This window comes from Lissotriton vulgaris, chromosome 11 (genome assembly GCF_964263255.1).
Source record: "Lissotriton vulgaris chromosome 11, aLisVul1.2, whole genome shotgun sequence".
Taxonomy (NCBI): Eukaryota; Metazoa; Chordata; class Amphibia; order Caudata; family Salamandridae; genus Lissotriton; species Lissotriton vulgaris.
In genome coordinates, this window is record NC_141699.1 from 24,728,348 (window position 1) to 24,746,787 (window position 18,440).

An 18,440-nucleotide genomic window follows, 5' to 3' on the forward strand; every position below is an offset into this window, starting at 1 on the left:
GTGACGCCACCGAACTAGACTCAATCCAACCCTGTGACTGGTCCAGCCACCACATTATCACATTCTTCATCAGTGAATATGTGAAACTTTGCCCGGCCCAATCCACCAAACCCAAGACCTGGAAAAGAGACCTGAAGAAACTCAATCCCAAATTGTCACCCTCTCCCAGCTACAATCTTCTCCTACCCCCCACCGGCATCAACGATGTTCAGGCTCTCACCGACCACTACCTCAAGTCAATGACCACAATAGTCAACGAAGTTGCCCCCCTTCAGTTAAAGAGAGTCTCCTCCAAAAACTCAAAACCATGGTATGCCGGTCTGCTTATCTAAGATAGACGAGCTATGAGACTAGCTGAAAGCAATTGGAGATCTTCCCCGTCGGCTATGCACCTCAAAACACTAAAGGCAAAGAGAAACCCTTACTTTAGAAAAATCAAATGATTGAAAGCTGACTTCTTTAGCCATCAACTAGACCAAGCAAAAAAACGACCCAAAAAACAATTTGAGCTAATCAAAACTCAATCCAAGGACGAACCACAAGGATTTCATAACACAATCTGTGAGGAATATTCTACCTTCTTCATACTAAAAACAGATAACATCAAGAATGATCTCCTCATTGATCTAAGCCTATACTACAACACCCTCAGCAAAACATCCATTAAACTAAAAAACAATGCTTCATGGTCATCCTTTGATACTTACACAGAAGAATCTATAGGCAAGATCCTCAGTACTCTGAAGCCCTCCAATCACCTCTCGGACCCTCTACCTGCAAACGCTGTAAAGGACTTTATCCCATGGCTTCTCCCGCTCTGGACCAAAATCATTAACAGTTCTCTTCAACAAGGATGCATCCCGGACTCCCTCAAAGTGGGACAAGTATCGCCCATACTAAAGAAACCCACAGCTGACCCTACTGACCTTAATAACTATCGCCCTATCTCCAATATCCCTACCTTAGCCAAATTGTTAGAGAAATGTATTCACCTCCAACTGACAAAACACATCGAGCATTTTGACCTCCTCAACCGACACCAATCAGGCTTCCGTGGAGGCCACAGCACAGAATCAGCCATGACACACATAATTGATGACGCACTTCAAATTCTTGATCAAAATGGTACCTGCCTCCTCATTCTACTTTTCATCAGCTTTCGACACGGTCAAACACGAGAACTTACTCGAACTGTTGAATATCAGAATGGGTCTTTCAGGGTCAGTACTTAAATGGTTCACCTCCTTCCTTCATAATCGGACTCATAAATTTACAATTAACAACACTATGTCCACATCCGCTCCAGTAAAACTAGGTGTCCCGCAAGGATCCTCCCTATCCCCAACTCTGTTCAATCTAGTCATGGAGCCGCTCACCGCACTGCTTCAAGCCTCTAATGTGCAATTTCACATGTATGCAGACGATACCCAACTCTACCTTAAACTACAATCCGCTGAAGACATCAAACTTCTCAACTCAACACTTACGGACACACAGACATGGCTGGCAGAGAACCATCTCAAACTTAATGCTCTAAAAACAGAATTCCTCCTAATTGCACCCCCCTCCAAAATCCCTATCGCTCAGGATTGGCTTAAAGACCTCACTGCACTCAACCTTCTACCTATCATCGTGGAATCTTTAGGTAGAACCCTCGACTGCAATCTCAATATGCAACAACATATCAGTAATGCAACGAAGGGAGTTAACTTCCAAATCAATACCTTGAGGAAGCTGAAACCCTTCCTCCCAGCCAACGACTTTAGGGCTGCAGTCCAAGCGCTAGTTATCCCTCGGATTGATTATCAACAAGCGCACCATTAAGAGCCTCTATCAATGCTGCAGCGAAACTCATCACTGGGTCAAAAAGCCGCTCACACATCTCTCCTGACTTAAAATTTCCGAATTGGCTACCTTACATTTACATTTACCTTACGAAGCCAGAATATACCTGAAAATCGCGTGCATCACTCAAAAGGCCTTACACCACAATTTGCCCAGTTACATTGCTCAGAAATTGACAATTTCAGGAGGCTCAAGAGCCACAAGAAGCACAGAAACTCTCCTTTTGAAACCACAAATATTCCACAAGAAAAAAGCATATAAACGCTCCTTCTCACGGATGCCCTTCCTCCAGAAACAAGACTTATCTCATCCACTGCACCCTTCAAAAAGGAAGTCAAATCGATCCTCTTAGCTAAATTCACTTGAACATAATTTGTGGAAACACTATTGGCTGTTTATCTCTCCCTTGTATTACATGGTCTGAACCGACCACCCATTCACATTTTGTTACTTTGCACTGTTTGCTATTTGCACAAATTACCTTGTTAAGTATTCTTTTTGTCCTCATTTCGTTTCTCTGTAAAGCGCTCTGATATCTGTAACGATCTTGTTCGCGCTGTATAAAACTTTGAAAATAAGTACAAATAAAAATCTGCGTTATACAACTACAGTGTCTCTTTGAGAATCTAGGAATGTGATGTCCTATTATGACATTAAAAAAAGAGGAGCCAACTTGGGTACTGACTCTTTGCAAATCGAGCATTATTTTCCGAATGCACAAACACACAGTGGGTCGAAGAACAACCTTCCTAAATATTGTTTATTTGGCAGGTCAAAATTTGCCACCCCCTGTTATTGGCTGCAATCGTAGGGATGGTGGCCTGCAAGGGACAGCAGACGGCCATCCCTATTTTTAATAGAAAGCCATGTTACTTACAGGTACCAGTGCTGCTTGAAAAAAACGTTTTCCATTTAGAAAACTTCAGGGAGCAGAGAACAGGTTGCGGTCTCCTGGACCGCTGCCTTCTCCATCCGAGGATGCAGCACAACTCCCAAATAGGGAGGAGCCCTCAGAAGACTCCTCCCCCTTTGCAAATCTATTACCGCCCCAGTAGGACGATTGATAACTTGTCGTTGGTTTGTAAATAGGATTGTTGCATCATCCAATGATTGCGTCCCTTCTTATTTGCATTTCAGAAAGGATCTCAAAAGTTCATTTACAAGTGGGAAAACATTTTCAGACTTGCATACCTGCCAACCTGAAGAAACATTCCACTGTGTTAGGAGTGGGTGGGGCCTTGAAGAGGGCCAAGTGCAGAGAAGTACCTAATAGGCACTTTCGAACCCTACAGAGCCCGAAGCCTCCTTGTAGAAGGCTGGCTCAGTATATGCTGCACACTTATTTAAACACACAGTGTATATATAAAAACATGTCTATTTATTACACAACACTCACTAACACATTGGTATATCTCCAACCCAGAAATATAAATACAAATACATAACAATACTTCAATTGCAATAAGGCAATTAGCATAAAACACAGTGGTCTCCAGGGGGAATACCAAACCGCATACTAAGAAGGGGTAATGTGAACTGCGACCGAAGCCAGGACTTGGACCCAGAGACTACACAAGGAACCACCCATGGTAAGCACCCAGGAGACCCACAGAGGCTGTGTACAGAATGGAAACACAGCCGCGTGTCCACAAGAAGTCAACAGAAAGCAGCGGTTGCAGTTTTCAAGAAGATGGACCTTCCTAGTGGACACTGAAGAAACCTCTTGGAAGACAGAAGGTTGGAGAGTCAGCCCACCTATGAATTCCCCGGGAACCAGGATACCTACACGAGGGAAGCCGGGTGCATAGGTGAAAAGTGACGTCGGAAACCGCCATAGACCCGGGGGGAGGGGGGGCTCCTCCATTAAGGTGGAGCAGCGTCTCCCCACAAGCCAAATTGCCTCCAGATATGGAAAAATAAAATGGTAATAAACTTCATTTATAACCATTTTATTTTTCCAAACCCCATGCTGAGCTGAGCATCAGAACAGGGGGGTGGGGCTTTCTGGTTTCTGCTCCTGCCAGTCAAGTTGCAGCAGAAAGCAATGATAGGCAGGGCGCTTATGTTTAAACTGCTCAGGTCTTTTTGACTGGGCGTCTTGTGACTGCCAAGAAGACCGGTGCAGTTTAAACCTCTCTATCTCAGTTGTCTCAGACAGCTGGGTTAGAGACAGCATAGGGCTCCTGTGCCATCGGTAGCGGCGAGAGAGGCTGCTCCCTCCAATCCTATCACAGCTTTTATGCTGCATGAAAGCAGCGCCAGGATTGGTAACTGCAGGTTCCTGGTCCTGCACTGGAGCCTCCTTCCTGCCTGGACCCGAGCGAGGAGGACGTCGTGCCAGTCTGAAAGGTAAGCGTATTTTATTTTTATTTATAACTTTTGTTTTCCCTCCTGCCCCACTACCATCCTTACATGGCAGCCGCCACTGCAATAACCACAATGCAGCTGGAGAAGACTAATCAAGAGTCCAGTGGAATCTGAGGGTGGATTCCACAAGTAAAGAACTTGTAAACAGAGGGGAAAGAGTCTATGCCACTCGCTGGTGACCAGGAGGCACAGAAGAGCACTGCCCTCTGATGATGGACAGTTCAGGAGAGTTGATATGACCTTGTCGAGGCAGCTGTAAGGACCAGGCAATGCAGAGGAAGGCCAGGAGCCATGCAGGAGCTGTCCCATATCAGAAGTCGAGAACCAGGGGGTGGGTGTTCAGCGAGAGCAACAACAAGCCTTGGTAGCTGCAACAGGTGTGAAAAGCAAAGAAGGATCAACAATGGGACCAGCGGGGGAGGAGCCAAGATGGCGACCGGATCGGACGTGTAGTCCCTCGGCTCCGGGGACCATCTCCTTCTTTGTGTCTATCCTGCCGGAGATCCTGTTTTTAGAAGGCACACTGTGAAAGCCGATGTGCTTAGGCGGCCCGTGGTGAAATCCTGAGGCTTGCGATTCCTTGCAAGCGGGTGTAATGTCCGACTGAAGTTTGCGGCCCGCAGCGGACCCGAGACCGGGGCCTCGAGTGGACGCTGGGGCCGGCGGCCGGGTGAACAACACCGGGCGTCAGCAGCTGCTTGGAACCAGTCGGACCATTTCCATTAGACGCGGCCGAATCTGGAACGCGCGCCCCATTTGACTGCAGGTACTGTGTTGGATGTGCCTGGCGAGTTATCCGGGGGGATTACACGAGTGCAGAAACCCACACTGCGACTGTGGAAGAATGCTTGTACACAGCCCCGCTAGCGGCGGGAGGCTCCCGAATTTTCTACCCCTTCAATATCGAGCGGGGCGGCTTGTTTCAGGGACAATGCTTATGGCCACTCTTCGGACCTGATTAACGCTTTTCCTTGAACTGTAAACCTGAGGCCATTGCCAGCAGCCCTGCATCGCTCGAGGTGTTTCCATTGGTGATCGCGACGCGCACAATGGAGGGCAGCTTTGGGGAGCCTGTGTCATGGAGTGATCGTAGATGTGTGGTGCAAGGGGACCCGACCGGAAGGGAGCGTGGAACTGCTCGGGGCTATGGAGACCTATTGGCGGCTATTGACTCCCTTCATTACGATGTGTTGCACTCTGCACGAACCCTGATCAGCAAGGTGGACGTTATAATAAGTGCTCGTGGATGCTTCAAAATGGCTGCCTCGCCGGACTGTAGCGGTGTTCTTTGTTCCACGTCTGACTGCGACAAGATGGCGGCGTTGCGCAGCAGTGACGGCCCAGAGACCCCAGGTCCCGGGGTACCTCTTGCTGCTGATGGTTATTGCCCGGGACGAAGTGCAAACCACGGACTGCAATCACAACGGGAGTTCTCTCCCTGCACCGTGTCTCCCTCTACCCGGAGATCGCTCCAGAAGAGGCCGGACATTGAGACTTTCTTCCTTGGATCGGTTTCGCTCTGTGCCACACCTGTGGTGTACTTTTGGCCCAGCATGATATCACTGGCCCTGTGTATATGCGACATGGTTGAGTGCTCAAGCCAATGTTCCCCGTTTGGACTATCGTGCACATCTCCCTGGGCTGTCTGGGTTTCTATGGTTCGCAGTGGTAGAAGAGAGAGAACGAGCCAGGGGTGAACATTTATTTTTATGGTTTGGTGGTTTCCTGTTGCTGACCTGGACATGTGGGTGGTGTGCCGCTGCCTTTGACTGTGCTGTGTGTCGATTCTGTACCTCCAATTTATTCTGATTGTAATGCTCAATATCACCGGGCTTTCTACTTTGTGTTGTTACCGAATCTGCGGGATGGTGTAGCCGAGGGACGGGTGGAAGGCTCCTCCCCGCCTTTCTTTATTTACTGAGAGTTATAGATTAGGACTCTTTTCTTACTCTCTATATTTCGGGACTCCTTTTACTGGGCGACAGGCACACTGCTAGGGGGGGTTAGGCCATAGCCAGCTGCAGGGATGCAGGGTGGGGGATGGACGGGGGGGTTTTGTTTTATTCTTTTTGGTTCTATGGGCCTTCTATTCTTTTTCTTTTTCTTTCTTTTCTGGGTTTAGACGCTCTACATGTGTGGTAAGCAGCGATTCTAGCATTTTATTGCGTTTTGTATTTGTCTATCCTGTTTCTACGAAGCCGGGACCAACTCGTTGTTCTTTGATATCCTGCTCCTGTCTATCCTTCAGAAAAAACCTTTAAAAAATTAGACCTCAGTATTTCTGTACCATATCCTTTACGCCTTTTCTGTTGCAATGTACTGTATCTGCGAGCCCTCGGGCTCATTGCTGGATTGTATGTGCGAGTTTTATCAATAAAGGTCTTCCAAAAATTTAAAAAAACAATGGGACCAGCAAGGTCAAGGAGATTCACCACAAGCACGAATAAGCAGAAATAATGACGTATCTGTAACTCCTTGCGACATGATGTGTCATACATTAAATATAACGCTTCAGGAATGTCGCAAGGAGTGCGCACTGAGAAGTGAGGCATCACTGCTTTCACGCAGCGATGCGTCATTTCTCATAAATGAGGCCCTGGGAGTTTTAACTTTCATTTGTTTAAGCCATAAGAGGGCCTTGTGGTCTGTCTGAACAATGAAGTGAGTGTCAAAGAGGTATGGCCTCAACTTCGTCAGGGCTCAGATCACAGCAAAGGTCTCCCTCTCAATAGCTGACCGACGCTTCTCCCTGGGGGCATCAACCTTCTGCTTATAAAAGCTACTAGTTGATCCTGGCCTTCTCTGTTAATTTGTGATAACACTGCACCTATCCCTATCTCATAAGCATCAGTCTGATGAATGAAGGTTTTGGAGTCATCAGAAATTTGCAGGATGGGAGCAAAGCACATGGCCTGCTTCAGGTCATCAAATGCCTTCTGACAGCCAACTGCCCACTAAACTTTTTTAAGCATTCTTTTGGAGGTGAGATCATAAAGGGGAGACACTATGGATCCATAGCCTTAACAAATCTCCTATGGTATCCAGTAAGGCCCAATAAAACTGTGACCTGAGTCTGAGACGTAGGAGCAACCCAGTACATTATGGTCTGGACTATAATAAACCTGGTCTCCACCTACAATGTACACAACTTTGCTCTGCAATAGCTGGCATTTTGTGGCCTTGATAGTGAGGCCTCCCTGACTTCTGTAGTCTACAGAAAACCTCATCTCTCTCTTATCATCTTTGGTGTGAGGTTTTGGCACAAGGAATACAGGACTAGCCGAATGGCTACCCAAAGGTTCAACGACCCCCAACTCCAGCATCTTTTGGACCTCAGTCCTGATGCAGTCTCTGCATGGTCAGGCTGTCTGTAGATCTTACTCTTCACATGTACACTGCCACCTGTGTCCACTTACTGGTACACCAGGTGGCCTGACTGGGAGTCAGAGAAAACAAGTTGGAAAACTGATTGAGGACTTGCCTACAATAAGCTTACTGCTGGTCAGTGAGGCTGCCTACTAAGGCTGGCATATCAGCTGACCCATCAACAGGGTCCTGAGAGAAGAGATCATGGGAGGGTCACTCTCTTCCTCCTGTTCCTCAACAGTTGCCATCAGCAAGCTCATGTCAGCCCTGTCAACAAAAGGCTTTAGGCAGTTCACATGTGTGGACTTCTGGTAGTTCCAGGTCAACTAAGTTGATGACCTTATCTTTTTTCTCAAGGATAGTGTGGGGGGCCACTCCACTTGTCTTTGGGAGCTGCTGGGGCCACAGACTCCAACACCCACATGTTTGCTCTTGGCTGATAAACAGTCAACACAGCCTTTTGGTCATGCCAAGCTTTCTGAAACTCCTGGCTGGCCTCAAGGTTTTTTCTGGCCTCCTTCATATACTAAGCCATTGTAGTAGACTAAACATAGTAAGTCTTGCTGCTCAGCCAGAGTGGAATGAGTGGAATGTCCATCTAATTTAATAACAAGATCTTCACATGCTACACCTCGTCTTCCAAGCCTTTCATCTTTTATTACAGCCATACGTGAACACAGACCAAGGAAATGTCATGTTTAGGAAGTTTGAGAGGCTGCTCCCAGCTCTCCTTAACCAGACACAATGGACCTCTAACTGGATGTCCAAACAAAAGTTCAAATGGGCCGTCGCCCACCCGCTTCTGAGGAACCTCTCTGTAGACACAGAGAAGACACGGTAGTAAGGCATCCCATTTTAGCCTTAGCTTTTCTGGGATTCCCATGGTCATAACCTTTAGGGTCTTGTTGAACCTTTCAACAAACCCATTGCACTGTGAATGGTAGGGTGTGATAAACTTGTAGTTTATACCACACTCTTTCCCCATTGCAGTGATGTAGCTAGACTTGAAGTGTGTACCTCTGTCTGACAAGGCCTCCTTAGGAAACCCCACTCTAGAAAAGACTGCTAGAAGGACCCTATCCACCACAGGAGCTGTGGTGATCTTAAGTGGAGCAGCTTCTGGATACCCAGTGGCATGGTCTACCACCACTAGGATGTAACTGTGATAGGGGCTGTTAGAGAGTTTAAGGGACCAACAATGCCTATCTCTACCATTTCAAAGGGAATCCCAAACACTGGAAGTGGAATTACTACTTGCTACTGTCTTGGCAAGTGACACAGGGTGACCAAACTCCTTGGTATCCTCAGACATGTTGAGCCAGTGAAAGTGAGGGACAAGCCTGTCCCAAGTATTGCTTTGCCCAAGATGTCCTGCAAGGGGAATGTCTTGTGCTAAAAGAAGAGCCCAGAATTTCTGAGGTATGACCAACCTCCTGGTGGCACCAGGCCTTCAGTCTGTACTTTCAGAAAACAGGGGACCATCCTCCCAATAGATCCTATGAGACCCACTCAAGTCAAGTCAAGTCAAGTCAGAAATTTATATAGCGCGCTACATACCCAGAGGGTCTCAAGGCGCTTGAGGGGGGGAAGGGAGTTACTTGTCGAATATCCAGGTTTTAAGTTGCTTTCTGAATGCTAGGTGGTTCTGTGTGAGACGTAGGTGGGTGGGGAGTGAGTTCCAGGTTTTAGCTGCGAGGTAGGAGAAGGATCTGCCTCCCATGGTGGTTTTATTGATGCGAGGAATGGTAGCAAGGGCTTGGTTGGAAGATCGAAGCTGGCGAGGGTGGGTGTAGAAGGAAAGTCGTGTGTTGAGGCATTCGGGTCCAAGTTCGTAGAGTGCTTTGTGGGCGTGGGTTAGGAGTCGGAAAGTAATCCTCTTATTGACCCACTGACACCCCCTGCCTCCTCAGCAGCAGCTTGCAGTCTGTACTGTTCAAGAGAGGGCCAGGATTTCTGCTCCAGACTAAAATCTGCCCTGGAAGGGCCCTCTGCCCTCAAGAAGTCTTCCATATCAGGCCCAAGTTCGAATGGTACAGTTCTTTTGCAGCGGCTGAGGTCATCTCCCTCAGGAGACTGATCCCCATTAGGAGTCTGAGAGGGGGAGAATTCCTTACCCTTCCTGCTCCTTCTGTTAGAAGGTAGCTGGTCCATTCTTCCAGGATGTAGAGCTCTCTCAGTGCCTAGCTGTTTGGCCTGAGCCTTAGTAACAGCAAATGCACTGGCAGAGATTCCCATCATCTCTGCATGTGTCCTGAACTCCACTTCAGACCAGGCTGAAGTTTCTAAGTCATTGCTCAACAGACGGCCCACAGGTAGGTCTGGAGAAACCACAACTCTTTTAGAGCCAGTTACCCCTCCCAGCTGAGATTCACAACTGCCAAGGAATGATCAGTCCTGACATTGCTTACATTGGTCACTTGGTAAATTTGGCCAAGTATGATCTGGTCAGTAGTCACAAGTTTCTCTGTCACTATAGTGTCACTGGCCCCTGTGTCCCTGTAAGCCACAGCTTCTTTTCCATTAATCAAAGGCTGTTGCCCAGATTAGTGGAACTTACAAGTACAGTGGTAAGTTCCATGCCATAGTCACAGACAAGGACAGCCTGAGGGGGGTGTTCTGACTATTCCATAACCCACTTCAGAACCCAGGTTAACCCTACTTATCCCTTGGGGGCACAACTACTACGTGTACTGGTGCTAGCAGCGCTAGTTGCCTTAGGGGCAGTAGTAGAAGCTTCTTTGGTTCTAGCTTTAGAGCAATTGGCATCCCTTGCTCTATGGGCTTTCTCCTTACATAGGTAACACCAAGGTTTCTTGCCAGAGGAAGAGGAGGCTTGAGACCCACCCCAAGAGGAAGATTTTGGGGAACTTTGTGAAGACTCCTTTTTGTCTTTACCTTTCTCCACAGCCTTCTCTTGGGCCTTAGAAGAATCATGCTTCTTCTGGTCACCACCATTGTGTTTCTGCTTGACCCTGGTGAAGACCAGTTTATCTGCCTTCTTTCCCGATTCTTGGGGAGAGGTGAGATCAGAGTCCACCAGGTACTGGTGCAGCTGCTGATTTGGACACATATTAAGGATGCGCTCCCTCATCAATGAATTTTACAGTCCCTCATAGTCATGCACATTACTTCCATAAAGTCAGCCTTCCAGACCCTTAATAGCACTGTTTACAAAATCAATCCAGTCTTGGGTTTGTGCCTTCTGTGTGTCCCTAAACTTAACACTGTATTGCTCAGTGGTTAAACCAAACCCATGTATGAGGGCACTCTTCAAGACTGCGTAGTTGCCAGCATCTTACTCCTTGACAATGAGAAGTTTGTCTCTACATTTGCTAGCAAAGGGGAGCCACAGGATAGCTGCCCACTGGCCTTGAGGGACCTTATGTACTTTACCGGCCCTCTCCAAGGCAGTGATCCATTTATGGACATCACCCCCCTCTTGGTAAGGAGGGACTTTCCTGCTCAGGTTCCTAGTATCAAGGGACTGTTCCCTGATGCTAGGCTCACTAGTGCTGCCACCATGGGATGCCAGTCCCAAATTCTTCCTAACCGTTTGTGCTCCTAGGGTCTTCATATCAAGGGCCAACCGCAACTTCTTGAGCCTGAGCTTAACTCTCCCAAGTTTGAGTAGATGGTATTCCCTTTCTAAGAAGACCTCTCTCTTGCTAGAGATGAAGGTCCTTATGGACGTGTTAGATGCACTGGAATAGACTGAGAAGGACCTAGACCTCCCCTGAACTCTTTTCACCCTCCCAGGAGGAATAAAGGGGGGTCTACCTCTAGGGGCCTCTTCTGGGTCATCTAACCCATTCCCAGGGAAATCAAAGTTCACCAGTGTGGGGTCTTCAGACTCCTCCTGGTCACGCTCAGAAGTGGGGTAATTGGGGTTAGCCACCCCTGACCCTTTTTCATGAGGCCCACCCATTCCAAAGTCATCCTGCCCTTCTGGCCTCTCAGGATTCTGGAGGTCACACTGCAGGAGCAGCTCTAAGAGTTGTTATGTGTTAGGGTTGATACCCGTCTTTATATTCCTGGATGCAAACAAGGTCCCCCGTTCCTGGAACTTAAGACCACTGTATTTAGAGGGTTAGGACCCACTGGCCTCCCCAACTACAGACATTGTAACTAGTTATAGTGTGGTGTTGCACCGACCTACCCTAGTGAAAACGAAACTTCCAAAGATTGGAGAAAGGGTTGTGCTAAATCCTTGACTGCCATACCAAAGGTTCAAAGGTTTTTTCATGTGCCTAAGCTAGTGATGGTTTTTCATCTAACCACACCCTAATTAGCTGGTAAAACACCTCCTCCCCCCCAAAAAAGCTTGCTGAGGCTGGTGCCAATGTCCAGAGGTGTTTTCGCACCCCTCAATGGAAGTCGGCAGTTCAAAGCCTCCGAAAACGAGCTGGAAAACCACTAAGTATAGTAGTTTTTAGCTTGTTTTCTCTGCCACAATGTGATATCAGCTCCTCACCGGGTGATTGTGTGATGGGAGCCGATATTGTATGTCATACAGTGACACATGTGAGAGTTGGCAGGTATGGACTCATAAAAGGGCTTTTGTACATGAAGAAAAGCCCTTTTGCTCTTACAAACCATGTGATTTTGCTAAACACACAGTTTGTGAAAGCATAAGGGCTCTGTACATGAAATTTCTAGTGACTCTTTGACCACTGGGACATTACAACCATATTTTGTTAATAAAGCAGCATCTGAAAGGGGTCACTATTTAAGGACTGAAATGAGTGCAAACTGGTGTTGCAATGTCCCAATTTAGGAGCTGAATCCTCATGTATGGGAAATTACTCTAACTTCTACTTTCTGAGGGAGGCACAGGCCATAATATGGCCAGATGTATGAAGCCATTAAGCATTTCTTAATAAGCCGAATTGCTATTTCAGCCCTTTAAGAGATTCTAAATTGCCTTTTCAGATGTACAAAAGTCCAAAAACAGTTGCAATTTACAAATTCTACATAACAAATCGCAAATTGCGACCGCGATTTAGGAACCAGAAATAGGGATTACTTATTTGCGATTCCTAAAGCATGTGTACAAAGCATTTCCTAAATGCAAATTGGGCATTTAGGATATGCAATTACCATTGACTTCAAGTCGGTGGTAACCATGTGCAAACTAAAACAAATCACAAAAATGCATTTTTTAAATTGGGACATGAAACGCACATATGCCCGTTGGGCATAAGTGCCCTTACATCTGCACTAGGAAATTCGGGGGGCCTCCAGGGGGGACTTAAGCCCTTAGGCACCCTTGGCTTTACATTTCTTAAACTGAGGTTTCCTATTAGGAAATGCAAGCCATTTCCTATTTTGCCCATAGGTGGGAATGCATTGGCATTTCCTATTTGGGATTCCTTAATAGCAATCCATGCTTTTTAGGAATCGGTATTAGGGAATCACAAATTTTGTACATATCCTTTTGAAATTCTGACAGAATTCCTATTTAAGAAATGCAAACAGGAACCTTAATACATCTCGCCCTATAGGCTCTCATATCGATGTTGTAGTTTTATTGTAAAAATAAACATCTCCCAGCAAAAGGACATTAAGAATGGACCTTGGATTAATGTAATACGCCCCTGAAGCGGAGAAGATTTCACTATGCAGTTCCACTATACTTCAATGACCTCTGCCTTCCTTGGCTCAACTCTTTAATCTATTTTCCTATCTGTGGGTGGAAGACTGTGTTTCAGCAGCCTCAGGATGCCAACACCCTGCTGTTCTCTGTCTCAGCACTCTCTTTCTATTTATCTGCAGCACAAACCTCCCTGGTTCTCACAAACAATATAAGTAACTTTACCTAAACCATCTTTTAAAATCACTGTGATGTTAGCTTTCAGTGCCAACACACTGAATTTTCGAGCCCAATAGACAGCACCCAATACCAAATACCTACAAGCAATAGAGTGTAGAGTCAAACACCTACAGCCAATTCCAAGACTTAAGATCCAAAAAAAACCAATGAGCACAGTTCTGGTTCCAGAGACTTAGGGCACTGTTTAAAAAGCTACCTTACACTTGGACGTTTAGGTAACTTTGCTACTTTTTGGTAATCAAAAAAGCTGAGTGTAAAGTTACTCAAAAATGGATTTACATGCCTCCAAGTGTAAGTTACTACTGCCAAAACTGTTTGGCACCACACATGGCCAACCACTGGTACTACAACACCCTCCCATACAAAGTAATAGTGGCAGGGGACTTAAAATAAATCCACATAGTGAATAATGGTAAATTAAATTAAATTATTTATAATAGTTACAAATAAAAGTAAATATAATTTAATGTTCTAAAACATCTAAAAATAAAACACATTTATTGCTTGGGTGCAAAATATTTTAACAACCTATTTTGAATTTATAAATCAATGTAACATTAATTTTTAATAAAATATAATTAAACTACTCTATTAATTCTATCCATCACTTGTAATATTTGTTAATGCAAAATAAAATAATTGTATTTATTGTACTTTAAATGGTAATGTATTTTTTAATTTAAACTTCAGAAAAATATTTTAGTTAATACAATATATTTAAATAATTAAAGGTTTAATTCAAAATTAAGGTAATTATTCTGTAGCATTTTTTTATTTTCTTCTATGTTTAAACTAAATATATAAAATTAAATTACATTAAATGTCAACATGGAAATTTCTTTGCTAAATTATTTTAACGTTTAATAAATGTTTTTTTTAATTTTCCCTAAACTTTACGCTCCGGCGACCTCCACCCAACTTTGGAGTTTCCCTATGATAAAGTATACAGAGAAAATGTACTTTAATTAAATCGTGGTCATGGTCTACCACACATACTAAAAAAACGCTTGCTAAACAACCAACAAAACCAAACTTAAAAACATGAAACTAAACTTAAAAACAAATAGAAATGCTTTCATAATTGAAAAACATTATGTAAAAGGACCCAAAAAAAACTGAACAGGCAAACTCCCTGCTACACCAGACTTGAAGAGATAAATTACCAGAAGACAGTAATTTACAAACTACACATACCAATGGCATCTTCCAACTATATGACTATCACAATAACAACCGAAGAGTTATAATCTTTGCTACTAAATACTGCGTTTTCACCTTAACCTAATGCAACATATGGATGGTAGACTCCACAATTAAATCTTGCCTTAAACCCTTTGCTTAAATACACACAATTCATGGCCAAAACCATAATACAAATATCCCAATTGTGTATGCACTGCTACCAAATAAACAAAGTGCAATTTAAAATGAAAGGCAACAAACCAGCAACTATAATCCGCAAAAAAAGATAGTGCATTTCAAGCAACAATGCATTCTACTATACTTAGAACTTATACACACGCAATTCAGTGGTACAATTACCATCTTAAACAAAGCATATAGAGGCACCTACAAAAATCTATAATGAGTACTTTGGTTACTTAGGCTTGCACAAATCAGGACAAAGATACCAATCCAAGTATCCTATTCATTTGTGGAGTATCTTCAGCCGCAACATTTCTCAAGGAGCACAGATAAATAATGCAGTGGAAGGATGGGACTGTTCCTGAAAAAAGCCACCCAACACTACACCAAGTTTTAGAAATACTCAAAAAATAATAAAGCTATCAGCAACTAAGAATGTCAACCCCTAAAACTAATCAAGCAAAAACTATTAAAAAAAACTAAACAAATGCATGCAATGTTAGCAACCATTGTATTATTGTTTGTTAACAATCACGGCCTAACATCTCCTGATTCAATAACAAGAACCCCACTTAAAAAACACCACACTAAAAAAACAAAATAATTTAAACTTTCCCAAATAACATAAAAAACATTCTAATATGTATTTATTTATCAATAATGAAACAATATTTAAGTATCAATCCGAAAATGTAAATAAATACACAAGAATGATAATTAATTTTACAATAAAAACTAAACATATCTTTACAAAATTACTGAATATGTTTCTGTTACATATACACAACCTTTAACATAATAGACCAACAGACAAACACATAATAATATGATATAAAAAAACTAACATTTCCCAACTAAAAATATCAGAATATAAAATAAAATTAGTCTCACAATTCCATAACTGAAGTTCATGACAAAAATATACAAACCCAGTTCCATAAAATGAGACCTTTAAAAATATCCCAAAAGAACCAAAAATAACCCAAACAAAAATAGAAGATCCAATCTGACGAGGAAATTCCAGGAAATCTATCAAAAACCTGAAAAAGATAAATAAATAAAGTATCCAGTAAAATAAAAAAAACAAGGTAAATAAATATTACCTTCATTTAAAAAATACCCAGCTACTTTTCTTTGAAAATAAAATTAAATGAAGGCAGGAAAGAAATAATCTCCAAAATCCGAGTTAAACACCTGTAAAATAAAAACATGTAAACCCAACTAAAACATTAACAACTCACATAATAAACAAAGTACAACTTAAAATCATTAGAAACACTTATACATTCAACAACAAGACTTTCAAAATACAAAAACTTAATACAAGGTCTACAAAACTCATTTAACACAACTAATACAAATTCCAACAATCAATACCATGCATAAATTACATTTACTAACAAATACTTTAAGTCTATAATGTGCCCCCAAGCACTGAACCCTTAGAAAATAATTTCAAATTTGTCTTACCTGAACCAGAAATTAGGAATGGGAAACTGCGACCACACAGAGCCTCATGCAGTCCAAAACGACAACAGACTTAAAAATAAAGCAAGCAGTAAATGAAAGTGTGGTGAAAACGGATATGCAAAAAAATACTAACATCACATAGAAAATGATGCAACAGATCAATGTATATTTGTTCATTTAATTTTTCTATAATAATAAGAAAATAAAAATGGTATCGTTTTTGTTGTTGAAAAATTTATTTAATATAAAATATAAATATATGTTAACAAATTCTGAAAGATATATGCTAATTTATTCACAGTATTTTAATATGCAATGCCGAAATACAGAATAGGTGTAAATGGTAAAGAAAATTAATTCTAAGAATGTTAGTAAAGCATGTACAAAAGAATGGTATAATAACATGGAAATGGATATGTTCAATAATTTGGGATGCTGTGTAACTTATTCCATTAGTTTTTAAAAAAAACAAAATGTTAATGTGTGCATAAAGATACATTACGAAAAAAAGTTTGCATGGTTTATTAAAAATATGTATGTAAACATTATTTAATAAGAGATGTAGTTACAAAATGTGTACAACTTACAAATAATTTTTTTTATAAAAAATGGGCAACATAAGTAAAAGAAAGTTTTATTCAGAAATTGTAATTGTAAGCACACTTATAGAGCGCATCTGTCACCCAGAGGGTATCCTGATGCTTTGACCATAAACATTACCTACAAGATGTTGACACTACGCTGCTCTCGGATAGAGATGACTTTTGAGATCCTTTTTAAAAGACAAAAGGTCCTGTTTGCACCTTAGGGACATCAATAAGGAATTCCATAGTTTGGCAGTCGCAAAGCTGAAAGAGCCGCCACCCATCCTCACCCTTTTTATCCTGGGGACTGTAACCAGGAATGCCGAAGAAGATCTCAAAGGTCTGGCGGTAGAGTACCAGGAGAATAGGTCTTGCAACATCACTGGACCCAACCCGTGCAGAGCTCTGAAAACCAGACAAGAAGATTTAAAACAGATCCGTTTTTGAACGGGTAGCCAGTGAAGATCCGAGAGCGCAAGAGAGGAAGAGGCAGACCGCGGTCGTGAAAGGGCCAATTTAGCTGACATATTCTGCACCCGTTGCAGCTTCGCGACCAGGGTGTTGGGAGCCCCCAGAAGCAGTGCGTTGCAGTAGTCTAATCTACTGAGGATGATACCATGCACTGCTTCGGTCCTTGACGCGGGGGGGAGTAATGGAAAAATTTTCCGTAACATGCGGAGTAGTATCATGCAAGTCGCCGTGGTTTTATTGACGAAGGCATCAAGCTGGAGGCTAGGCCCGAACAGGACGCCTAGGTTGGGGGCAGATTCTGCCGCCGCTACGGTGCCTTGAGTAGAAAATGGCCAGAACCCCTCGGTAAAGGATGGGGCATTCGGTCCAGTGAGCAATGGAGAACTTCGGTCTTTGCTCCGTTGAACTGGAGCGAATTCTGACGCAACCAGTCCGCCGTTACAGTCATGCAACGGTGAAAGGATTCCATGGAAACCGCTTCTCTGCCCTCAAACGAAAAAATAAGTTGAGTGTCATCAGCATAATTGATGACAGAGATGCCAAATGACTTAATCAAACTTATTAGAGGGCAAAGATATAAATTAAAAAGAATCGGGCTGATTGCGGAGCCCTGCGGTACACCCTGATTTACATCTTTTACAGCTGATCGAAAAGGCGGGAGGGCCACAGATTGCTGCCTGTTACAGAGGTATGAGGCCAGCCAGTCCAGGGCCAAGCCGGTCACTTCGGACTCCCGGAGCCTTCCCAGTAACGCCGCATGGTCAACCGTATCGAACGCGGCCGACATGTCGAGCAGCACGAGAAATGCTGCTCCTCCCATGTCGACACGTGAGTGCAGGTCGTCCACAACGGCCACCAAAGCAGACTCCGTTCCGTGGGCCAGCCTGAATCCAAACTGGGCCACGTCCAAAAGATCGTTGGTTTCAAGGAAGCTGGACAGGACCCTAGTGACCAATTTCTCTAAGATTTTTATCGAGAAAGGCAAGAGCAAAATGGGCCTATAATTGACCGGGCACAACGGGTCCAAGGTGGCCTTCTTTAGCAGAGGAGTAACCACTGGCAGTTTCCAGCTATCAGGGACCGTGGCCGTGGCAAGGGACTGGCAGCAGATGGAATGGAGCGGCGGAAAGAGCTCCCCCTGA